Here is a 10,783-nt window from a genome sequence, read left to right on the forward strand (position 1 = left end):
TTTCTCACTGTGTTTCTGTAGACTGGAACGACCTCTCCAATGACGTCGCTACCATCACAAGCCCATCCACATTCGCCGAAGCTGTTGTCGACCTTTTTTCAACATAACACTTGTTCAATAGACATTTTTATACCCACCCCTTATGTAATGCCCCCCGTGGGTATTTAAGGTATGAAAATGAAAATGAAACTAAGTGAAATTACAAAGATATAACGCTTCCATTTCACGAATAGTCGCACTCATGTTTCGTAATATGCTGAGATAGCCAGCTGTCTGTGCGAAAAAGGGAGAGTGCTCGAAAGCAATAAGGACACAGTGGAACATGTTATTGCATTTTCATTATAGGGCTAAAGAAGGCGCTTGCTATTTTCATAAATTTAATAAGTAGAAAATCGCGAAACACCACAGGTGTCCCGCCTGCTGTCGTCACTCTTTCCTCTCACTGTTGTGTTTACAACATCGTTGTGTCGCAAGACGATGCGGGCAGGGCAATTGTTTTTTTTTAGCCCTATCTAACCTCTTTTGGGCTTACAGCTAGGTCTTCCTGCATTTATGAGCTATTAGATGCGTTGAAGGCTTGCCCGTGCTGTTTCGGTATGCAATCTTGTTGTATGGGCATCAGGTTTTATCTAAAACATGTGTGTTACCAAGCCACGACACTAAGCTCATACCAGATGAAGTTAGGACGCCTTCAGTGCATGATCATACCTATTTTAATGTGTCACTGATAAGGAGAGCTTAATCAACGTCACAAATGTATGCATGTGGCGTATTCCGGCAAAGCGAGCAAGGAGAATTTTTTTACATACCAAGTCTGATGGCCTCTAAACGAGTTGCAGTTACCAAAATTTTACTCATCTCTCGATCCATATATCATCGTGGTCTATTTATTATTTATATTACATTTTATGTACGTTTTATGTTTCACGGCGTTAGGCTTGCAGATGCTTTGTGCGTCGCGAACTCTGACGTTTACCTGCTGATCAAAGATAAATGTTTTGAACGTGAAATCTTTTGTAATGTATGCTTGAGCTATATGGAACATTGGTCGAGCGGTAGGTGCTTTCTAGTATGTGCTATCTGTGTTCACATGGTCCAGGTGAGCTTTGGAGTGGAAGAAGTCCCGGGAAAGGGGGGCAGAATGTTGTAAAGCTGTCATCGCATATCAGCTCTGAAAAGGGCGGAAGTACCCGCCAGTTTTTTTAATTCAACGTATTTTTTCTTCCTGGCATTTTAAAAGATGTGGTGCAAAAGTATGGCTGAAATTATAGTGCAATAGGTACAAGTTTATGTCTGTTGTGTTGTCATGACGAGCCCCTGCTGCATGCAGAAATAATTTGGCTCATCTGTATTTTGTTTTGGGAAATTGCAGAAACAGCAGCTTCAGAGGCGCATGTTTTCGGTAGGCAGTACCTTGCCGCAACAAATGATTCACTTCCTGGTGCAGTTCGGGGGAGTAGCGAGCAGCTGACATCGCAGGAGACACCTAATACCTACGCACAAACTGCTTGGTTTGGTTTATGGGGGTTTAACGTCCCAAAGCGACTCAGGCTATGAGGGACGCCGTAGTGAAGGGCTCCGGAAATTTCGACCACCTGGGGTTCTTTTACGTGCACTGACATCGCACAGCACACGGGCCTCTAGAATTCCGCCTCCATCGAAATTCGACGGCCGCGGCCGGGATCGAACCCGCGTCTTTCGGGCCGGCAGCCGAGCGCCATAACCACTCAGCCACCGCGCCGGCTGCACAAACTGCTGTCTTATTTCTTTTCTTTACATGCAAGTGTTTTCACTGAATGAAAATGTAAACATAGGAGGCGCACTGAAGTCTGTGCTGGTAGTGTCTTGATTTATACCAAAAAATATTACCATATTTCAGAGTAATGTGGTGTTTGTGTGTATTTAGGTGTTACTCAGAGATGTGCTAGTAACCTTTCAGCTATATGGCGCATGTTTCTACAGGAAGGCAACATGCCCCTAATATTTATTTCTTCACATTCATGCTGTCTGAGATATCGACTTAGTTCATGTGCAACGCCTACATGGGGCTTAGTTTTATTGTGTTGCATATGCTATTTTGAGCATCACATGCTTTATTGCCCTGATATCAGATACAGTAATTAAAGTGTGCTATTGTGCTTCAGCAAGTGTCCGAGATATTTTTCCACGACTTGTTTTCGTTTTCCCCGTTTTGCTAATTTAATCTCTTCACCATCGCCCTGTAGCCAGTTGACCTGCTTTATTGAATAGCCCTTTTGATTTTTGTATGTAGCCTTTCTGGTTATGTGCTTTTAACGTGTTAAAAGCGTGTCGTAAAATCCTTTCCATCTCCACATTTGTTCCAAGGATCACTTGAAATAAACTGTTGCATCGCCTGAAACTGCATCCACGATGCACTCATAATATATATTTATTGAAGCCTGCAATGCCTCCAATTCATCACAACGGCACTTCCATTAGCGTACACCTGCGACTGCAGTACATTGCGCTTGGATAGTTATCTGAGATGGGGTATGCTGTCCTACTACAGGGATTAAAGTCCAGATACAGCATTAAACCATTTTAATACGAATGCACCTAAGTTAATGTCAAGAAGTACAGCTGTAGTTCACAAAAGTTAAGTATATTGACAATGACAGTTTCTCATTACGAACTGCTGGTGACTGTATATTCATATTTCTAACCAAGCTTTACATGCCTGAATGAGTCCTGTGTTTCAGGCAGTAAACAATGGGAAATATCCACATATGGCTTAATGGCATTCATTCCTGAAGGAGGTAGTGACGTTGAATCTAATGTGTGGATTTGAGCTTCGGGTCTAATGAAATAGGGAACATTACCTGGCAGGATAAGCAGCGAACCATAACAGCCGCAGAAAAGTACGTGCATGTCATGCTGCATATCTATCATTTTGTCTAATTATGGCAGGCTGCAAGTTGGATATGTACGAATTATTCTGTGCGGCCAACGTACCTGCACATTACTGTAGCACGTTGAGTTTGAAATGCTATCTTTCTCAAAGGTACTGAAACGATTTGTAGGCTGTTGCTGTTAAATGTGTTCGGCATTCTAAATATGGTCGATTGAGGTTAAGGCGAAAATGCGTGCCTTCTTCCTGGCCAGTTATGAGTCTTTCATGGATTTCACTCACCAAACCCTCCGTGATGGTCGCGAGTTTTCTTCAGCTTTCATTCGTTAAGTATGAACCAACTAGCCTGCAAAAATGTCACCCGCGGGACGCATAAACGTAGAGCCGCTGAGCAAGCGCACGGCTTAGTAAGGCGGAAAAATTCGACCTTTTCCACCACATGAGAATGTCGCGCTTACTTACGTGGCCACTTACTCTCGCCTTCTTAGCAGCTGCGCCGTTAAAAGAAAGGCCGCTTACGCAGCGCGCCGCGCACACAAGCTGCACAAAGGCGTCCTAAATTTGACCAGAAATCCCGCATCGGTGGCGCGCGCTATATGCCAGACCTGACTAAGGGTGTATTTAGCTTTCTCTGCAAAATAAGTGTCATGGAGGAGTGGCAGCGTCCATCTCTCGTACGCAGGCATCTTGGGCTCGATTCCCTCCCCAGTTTTCTTTTCTTCATTGATTTTTCTTTTATTGTTTTAGTTACCATAAAACTGTGGCACTTTTGCAGACAGCCTGCGTCTTCAACTTCCGTCCACGCCACTAATGATCCAAGAAAGGCTTTCACCTTGCACGGATTTTAGCACCCCATCTGTCCAGGCCGACTACCGCTCGAGAGCGTTCGTGCAGATCATCTAGGCCCATTTGCGTGAAGCAAGCAAAGAAAGCAGTGCATGGCAAACCATTTAAACATACCTGAACCTTTTTCAGCCAAAATTGTTGTCACCTGTTACGAAAACTTCACCTGAGTTACGGTCTGCCAAAGGCAATAATAACCAACCAGGAAAATGCTACGCATAAAAAGCATTCGAAGAATTATTCATGCCAGAGAGATCACGCACGTCCCCCGACCGAGCAACCCGATAGATAATAAACGACTCGCGTACGTGATGACACGTTCGGCGTCGTTCTGGTGCTAAATGTGGACGACCCGAGGCCCGTGTTACTGGCGTCGGTGTGGACTTCAGTCTCGGCGTCCTGGTCAAAGCGGCCTATTAGAGGGGAGGCGTGGAGGCGCCGTTTCAGACGGTCAAATGTACGCTGCACTTCACCAGATCACCGGAAGGCGATGGTCTCTTTCGGGAGGCGAGTAAGCGGCGCAGCGATATGCGAGGAGTTTCGAACAAAACGTCGGTGCTAAGGGCAGAGTCCAAGCAACCTCCGCGCGGGGCCATCCCATTGCGTTGTTACGTTGCGACGGCGGCGAGATAGCTCTCCACCCACAACGGAGTCGGCAGCGGTGCCGCCACAGCGTGGCCGTCGATAACTACACCTGTGTGTGTGTGTGTGCGCGCGTGCGTGCGCGTGCGTGTGTGCGTGTGCGTGCGTGCGTGTGTGTGTGTGCGTGCGTGCGTGTGTGTGTGTGTGTGTGTGTGCGTGCGTGTGCGTGTGCAGGCTCTCGTAAAGGATATTCCACAATAGATCATAATCACACTGTCAATCAGGTGGTAGAGAAATGTGCAGAATATAGCCAACCTCTATATATAGCCTTCATTGATTACGAGAAAGCATTCGAATCAGTGGAATCGTTAGCAGTAATACACACTTTGCGTAATCAGGGTGCAGAAGAGCCTTATGTCAAAATACTCGAAGATATATATAGGAACGGCACAGCTACCATAGTCCTCCATAAAGTCAGCAATAAAATTCCAATAAAGAAGGGCGACAGGCAAGGAGGCACGATCTCGCCAATGCTATGCACCGCCTGTTTATAGGAGGTATTTCGAGGCCTAAATTAGGAACAGTTGGGAATAAGAGTAAATTGAGAATACCTAAATAATCTGCGATTCGCTGATGACATTGCCTTGCTGAGTCACTCAGGAGGTGAACTGCAAATCATGATCAATGAGTTAGACAGGCAGAGCAGAATGCTGGGTCTAAAAATTAACACGCAGAAAACCAAAGTAATGTTCAACAGTCTAGCAAGGGAACAGCAATTAACAATTGGCAGCAAGGGCCTGGAAGTGGTAAAAGAATACGTCTACTTGGGGCAGGTTGTGACAGCTGATCCGGATCATGAGACGGAGTAACTAGAGGGATAAGAATGGGGTGGAGCGCATATGGCAGGCTCTCTCAGATCATGAATGGTAGTTTACCAATTTCCCTCAAGAGATAAGTGTACAACCGCTATATCTTACCGGTACTCCCCTACGGGGCAGAAACAAGGAGGCTACCGAAAAGAGTTCAGCTTAAGTTAAGGATGACGCAGCGAGCAATGGAAATTAAAATGATAGGTGTAACGTCAAGAGACCGGAAGCGGACAGAGTGGGTGAGGGAACAAACGCAGCTTAATGACGTCCTTGTCGAAATCAAGAGGAAGAAATGGGCTTGGGCAGGGCATGTAATGCGAAGGCAAGATAACCGCTGGTCTTTACGGGTAACGGAGCGGAATCCAAGAGAAAGTATGCGTAGCAGGGGGTGGCAGAAAGTTAGGTGGGTAGATGAGATTAGGAATTTTCTAGGAAAAGGGTGGATGCAGCTGGCAAAGGACAGGATTGTTTGGAGAGACATAGGAGAGGCCTTTGCCCTGCAGCGGGTGTAGTAAGGCTGATGTTGACGATGATGATGATGATGATGATGATGAAGATTACTACACAGCGGCACAGGAGAGGCGGCGATAGCTTCGGCAGAAAGGTTGTCGACGGGTGAGGGGAAGGTGGGCGACGAGTGTGGAGGTCCTTTAAGAGGGTCGTGTTCAGAACGCCACCTCTAGGCGTCGCCGCGCTTAGTTTCCTCGACGAGGGGAAACTCGAGGCGGAGTCCACGACCGTGGAATCAAGCCGGCGCGGCGCCGGCTGGCGAAACTCACGACGAGAAGGTCGGTCAGGTGGTGGGAATGACGCACAAATTCCACAATTTCACGAGGCTGTTCGCCGTATCTGGGGCGGTTGCCTCATTGCAACTAATTCGACTCGTGGTGAACACTGGTCAAAAACCGAGCCGTTCCTCCCACCCGTCCTCTTTCTACTCCGTGTTATCATCAACATTTATATACAAAAATGAGCCCTTTATCAAATAGGAGTAAAAAAGACTTGGTTACACATTCGAGCTGTTTGTTTCGGATGAAGTAGGCTGCCATTATTTCTCTTGTTGTTTCATTCCGGTGGCGACAAAAAATATCCTTGTGCTGGGAAACCAAAGGGAGGCACTTGTTCTTTTTCTTGTCTTCTTTGCGGCAATCGCGGCAGTGACCATTGAAATAGGAATATCTTAAATCTGAGAATGAATTGAGGGGGTTCACGCATGCGAAGGCTAGCGCGAAAGTCTCTTTGACCTGTATATACGTTTTGCATGACGTTGGGAGCTCATATAAGACTGTGCATGGCACAATCCATAAGCCTTGACCAGTAAAATTGGGCATTTGAAATTCCTAAAATTGTTACCCTTAACATGACGATTATTCAGAGCCTGCTGAAATTTCTAAGGCGTAGAAAACACAACGCTGACCTCAAAACGTCCCTCCACATTTTTGATATTATGTGCTGTTATGTGTAACAGGGGTTTACCACGTGGCGGATGAGTTTATAATGCGACATATATGGAAAATCCTGTCTGCAAGGGCTCTAGGAGTTTTAATATCACATGACTCTGCTGTAGAAAATAAAAAAACAAGCTTAAAGGCAGCGCTTGTTCTTTTACGGTTACCAATTCTCCAGCTATCCAGCATTCTTAAGTTGAACAATTTTAATTAGCCTGTACGTTTATGTCCCACAGGTGCGTAACAGAAAGACACAGCTATTATGTAGTTTTATTTTGACGGATATTTGTAAACTGCCATTCATGACCTTTGAGGCACCGTCCAAAGGCGTTTTACCCCATCCTTATTCTTCTCGTTATTTTACTCTCCCTGGACGGGTGTTCGGACACCACATTAAATGCCCTCTAGTTCATCTAAGTGCACTGCTAGGCTAGCCTTAGTGGATAAGGTTCTAGCGTTAAATCTCGCGAAGTCCAATTTCCAAGAGCGGCGTCTCCGGAGCCAGAGGTTCTTAGTATCTTTCTCTGCATCAGAGGTTTGGCTGCTGCCTTTCTTAGTCACTCTGCATACACATAAGAGTGAGGGCTGAGGGTTAATGATGTGTTCATGTGGCAGGTACTTCAACAGACGGACCAAATCATGTTTTCTTCAGGGGATGCGTTGTCTGCTTTGGTCGCCGGGATCAAACAACACTCAAGACTTGGCTCTCCTATCCTATCGGCACTCGGAATTGTTTTAGCCAAAGGAGAATTGCACGGCACCGAGCTTCAGACCGCAACCCTCTTTTACGGGAGGCGGATACTATACGTCTACTCCATTTACGTTCACTTTCATTTACATATTTGTTTCATATTACGTAATAATTTATTCCATACTACATATCTGTTTTATATATTAGCGTTAGAATCCCCATTTGAGGGGAAAGTCTCAGGTGTTGCCCTCTGTGTAGGCCTCTGGGGAGAAGATGAAAGGGGTGAAGGAAAAAGTCGGGAGGGATCGGGCAGGAGGAAAGGATGAGGCGGTGAGAGGGGTCGCGTGGCAAGAGGTTCAAGGGGTGATGATAGTGGCAGGGCGTGTAACACAGTCACTCATGCTCACGCCACCAGCAAACGCAAGGCGAGGACACTAATGGTAACGCACACTCTGCCGCATAAACCTTCTTTATGGTCTAGCATTTTTTAAATTTTACTTTATCAGGAACGCACACAAGTTCACCCATCTCAGGAGGGCTTCTACCTGCGGGCTAAACGTTTTTTTTCTGGAGTGATTTTCATCGTCAATAATACAGTTTGCGCACTTAAACTTCACAAGGAATAAGCATCTTACTGCTGGTAATGGGTAAATTCGTTAAATCCCCCAGGCTTTTTAATATCACTTTATTATATTGTTTATATTTGCAACTCATGTATTGGTACACCTTAAAAAAATTTGGTCAGGAGCGCACTGGCGTTAAAAGTGCAGCCGCAAGATAGAAGGCGGCACATTAGAATTCCTCGTTGAAAGCTTTTACACCGGTTTGCTGTCGTAGTTTGAGAAATCATGTGTCAATCATGAGAGGCTGTTGCAGAGTGCTCGAGCAGTGACCTGAGTTGCGAGGGAAGTAAAGCAATACTGAATGCCACGGGCATTACTTTGGCTAACTCGCAGGTGCATAAAGATACAAATTTCACACACCGATCTGCACAAGTCTGCTCATGCCTGTGCTTCCTGATGGCACAACCACGCCGATCGAAGCAAACAAGTGCCCAAGACGAAGGAGCTGTTTTTTGAATAGCGTGTAGAAAAAAGCTTATTTTCTTCGGTAATTGCCAGTTCATTTGGGTGAGAAAATTACTTTATCTCTCCTGACCTTTCAGGTTTGCTGCAAGTGCTCCTGGCTTTACAACCGTGCTGTTAAAGCGTTCGTTGACTGCGCGTATTATGCATAAAATTGAGTCTTTTTGTTGTTGTTGTTCGCCTCACAACATGGCAAACAACCTGCACCTGTGTGCAATGCAGTCTACTTTCACTTCGTCTTCATTTCCGTTCTTTTCAATCATTTCATTTCGTTCTAGAGGCAGAGCTTTTTGAATACCTATTTTATATGTGCTGCCACTTTGCATTTTGTCCATCCAAAACGAAGACAGTCATTCATTGTCTCTTGTTGTTTCCAATCACAAGTATAACATCAATAAAATCTGATTTACAAAGGCTACAATGTAGAACAGGTATGCTAGCCAGAACCCTACAGCGCCATTTGCAACATTCATATGACTATTATTTTAGACAATTTTCTCCTCTTACTTGCATTTGATTCTGAGGACGCTGAAGGCCGTCATGTGATTGGGACTGCCTTTTCAGGAAACTGAGGCCCACCATCCGTACGACTTTCGTCTTAAGGTTTTTTTTACACGTTATCTGTTCTAGTACTCAACGCTCATGATGCGCTAACCGTCATAAAAATTTAAAAGAGATCGACGTTTCTCGGTCTCGGTCTAGACTTCATACCTCAGTATGAAATGGGTGTATGTTATGAATTCATTTCTCACGTACGACGCTCTGCACTTCGACATGCGCTGAAATATCAGTGGAGGGTGTTGCCTGCCTCCTGTCTGAGTCAAACGATGTCTTTGGTAACAGAAGTCAAACTTGCCCCGTACTGAATACCACTGCTCTACGAAAGTAACTGCAGTGGCTGATATTTTCATGCATAATCAAGTGATCAGAACTGTGGTAGCGATTTAGCCATTGCTAAGTAGCGTATTTATTCCTAGAAATGAACTACCTGATTAAGTGTGAACACTGGCGGAACCATACACAAAAATTTGGAACTGAAAAAGTGTCGTTCATCGGCTTAAGGCAGACCTCATGGAAACTTCACCCCTCTTCGTTTGAGAACCGCAGTAAGTTTAGGGTTTGCGCAAACTTCTTCCCGTGTTCTGTTAATATGCTCGGCTACAGTGAAAGGAACCTGCTGATTACCTTATCTACAATGAGATTTGCTCGCATTGATTTTCTTGCATTCTTTGCGGACATAATAGAATAAGCTATGCATGGAGGTTACTTGTTTTGCTTCAACTATATCGGAGGTTACTTATGTTACAAACGGGAACATCAACAGTGCCCTAGAAAAGCGTCTGGAAGCCGCTTGCGCGACAGTAAAGAATGGCACTTCGAGTCTGACCGGTGTGGGCAGAATACTTGGATACCTAAATTTTGAGATTCATGGAAAAGGCGATTGAATTCGGTAAAACAATGGGTGGAAGCCAAGAGCTACATTAAGTGACAAGTGCAGAAATCAGGCGACCACACTTACCCTTCGACGAGTCTCGCATCCTCGTCGCACTCCCGGCACAGAGCGCAGCAACTGCTTATCTGTTCAGCGCCGATAAGAGAGCAAGCGGACTGATTCCTTTCTGACGCGTCCGATAGGATATCAACTAGGGCCGAGTGCTTCACTACGGTTGAAGTAGCCTTAGCGACGGCATACCAGAACACTGAAAATTGACCGGCAATCTCCGCAAAATGGTTTCAAGGCGATTCGTTTCACAACGCTTTGTATTATTTTATTATCGTATCTTGATTCATTTAACTCGAACGTTAAATTTATACCCCCACAACTCTGAAACGCGTCAACTTTCTGGACAGTATACAGTTCGTTTAGAAAACAGGCAGGTTAAGACCACACTTCACAGGACGCCTACAGAGCGACAGCAATATTCGGATTTCACTAGCCATCACCCCATACACTGTAAGCTAAGGTGTATTTGTAGAATAGGCAATGCGCCCGAGAAGAACATGTACCGACGACGGCGACTGTTTTCAGACACTTCCACTCACTAAAAAACACACTAATTGGTAGGCGCCGTCACCAGAAGTTTCTTAAAAATGCTTTACAACTAGCAGTCCCTCTAAAACGAGGCAAGGTACTTAACAAACGAACAAAAGCTAACAATGAGCGGCCTCCTGCACTTAGAACGAAATACTCGAAAGCTGTTGTGAACATAAACAATATTCTGCGGAAATAACACCCCACCCATCTTTTAGCAGGCAACGATGGCCTGATGAAAATATTTCCTGACGCACCTAGTGTAACATGTAGACGGAGCACAAACCTGAGAGATATAGTACAAGCTAGACTCGATAAGAAACCCCCGACGACAGTAAGCTCATGCTCTCGACGTACATGCAAG

At 45.2% G+C, this 10,783-nt stretch overlaps 1 protein-coding gene across 14 annotated transcripts in view; it reads right to left on the minus strand.

The window, feature by feature from the left end:
- Window positions 1-9,988, minus strand: part of LOC144122196 (polyamine-transporting ATPase 13A3-like) — a 738,347-nt gene extending 728,359 nt beyond the window's left edge. For all 14 annotated transcript variants that reach the window (XR_013312846.1, XR_013312843.1, XR_013312839.1 and 11 more), the window contains exon 1: window positions 9,907-9,988. The gene's annotated coding sequence lies outside the window, so the exon portion shown is untranslated. The remainder of the gene's footprint in view (window positions 1-9,906) is intronic.
- Window positions 9,989-10,783: the final 795 nt, after the last annotated feature.

This window comes from Amblyomma americanum, chromosome 2 (genome assembly GCF_052857255.1).
Source record: "Amblyomma americanum isolate KBUSLIRL-KWMA chromosome 2, ASM5285725v1, whole genome shotgun sequence".
NCBI lineage: Eukaryota > Metazoa > Arthropoda > Arachnida > Ixodida > Ixodidae > Amblyomma > Amblyomma americanum.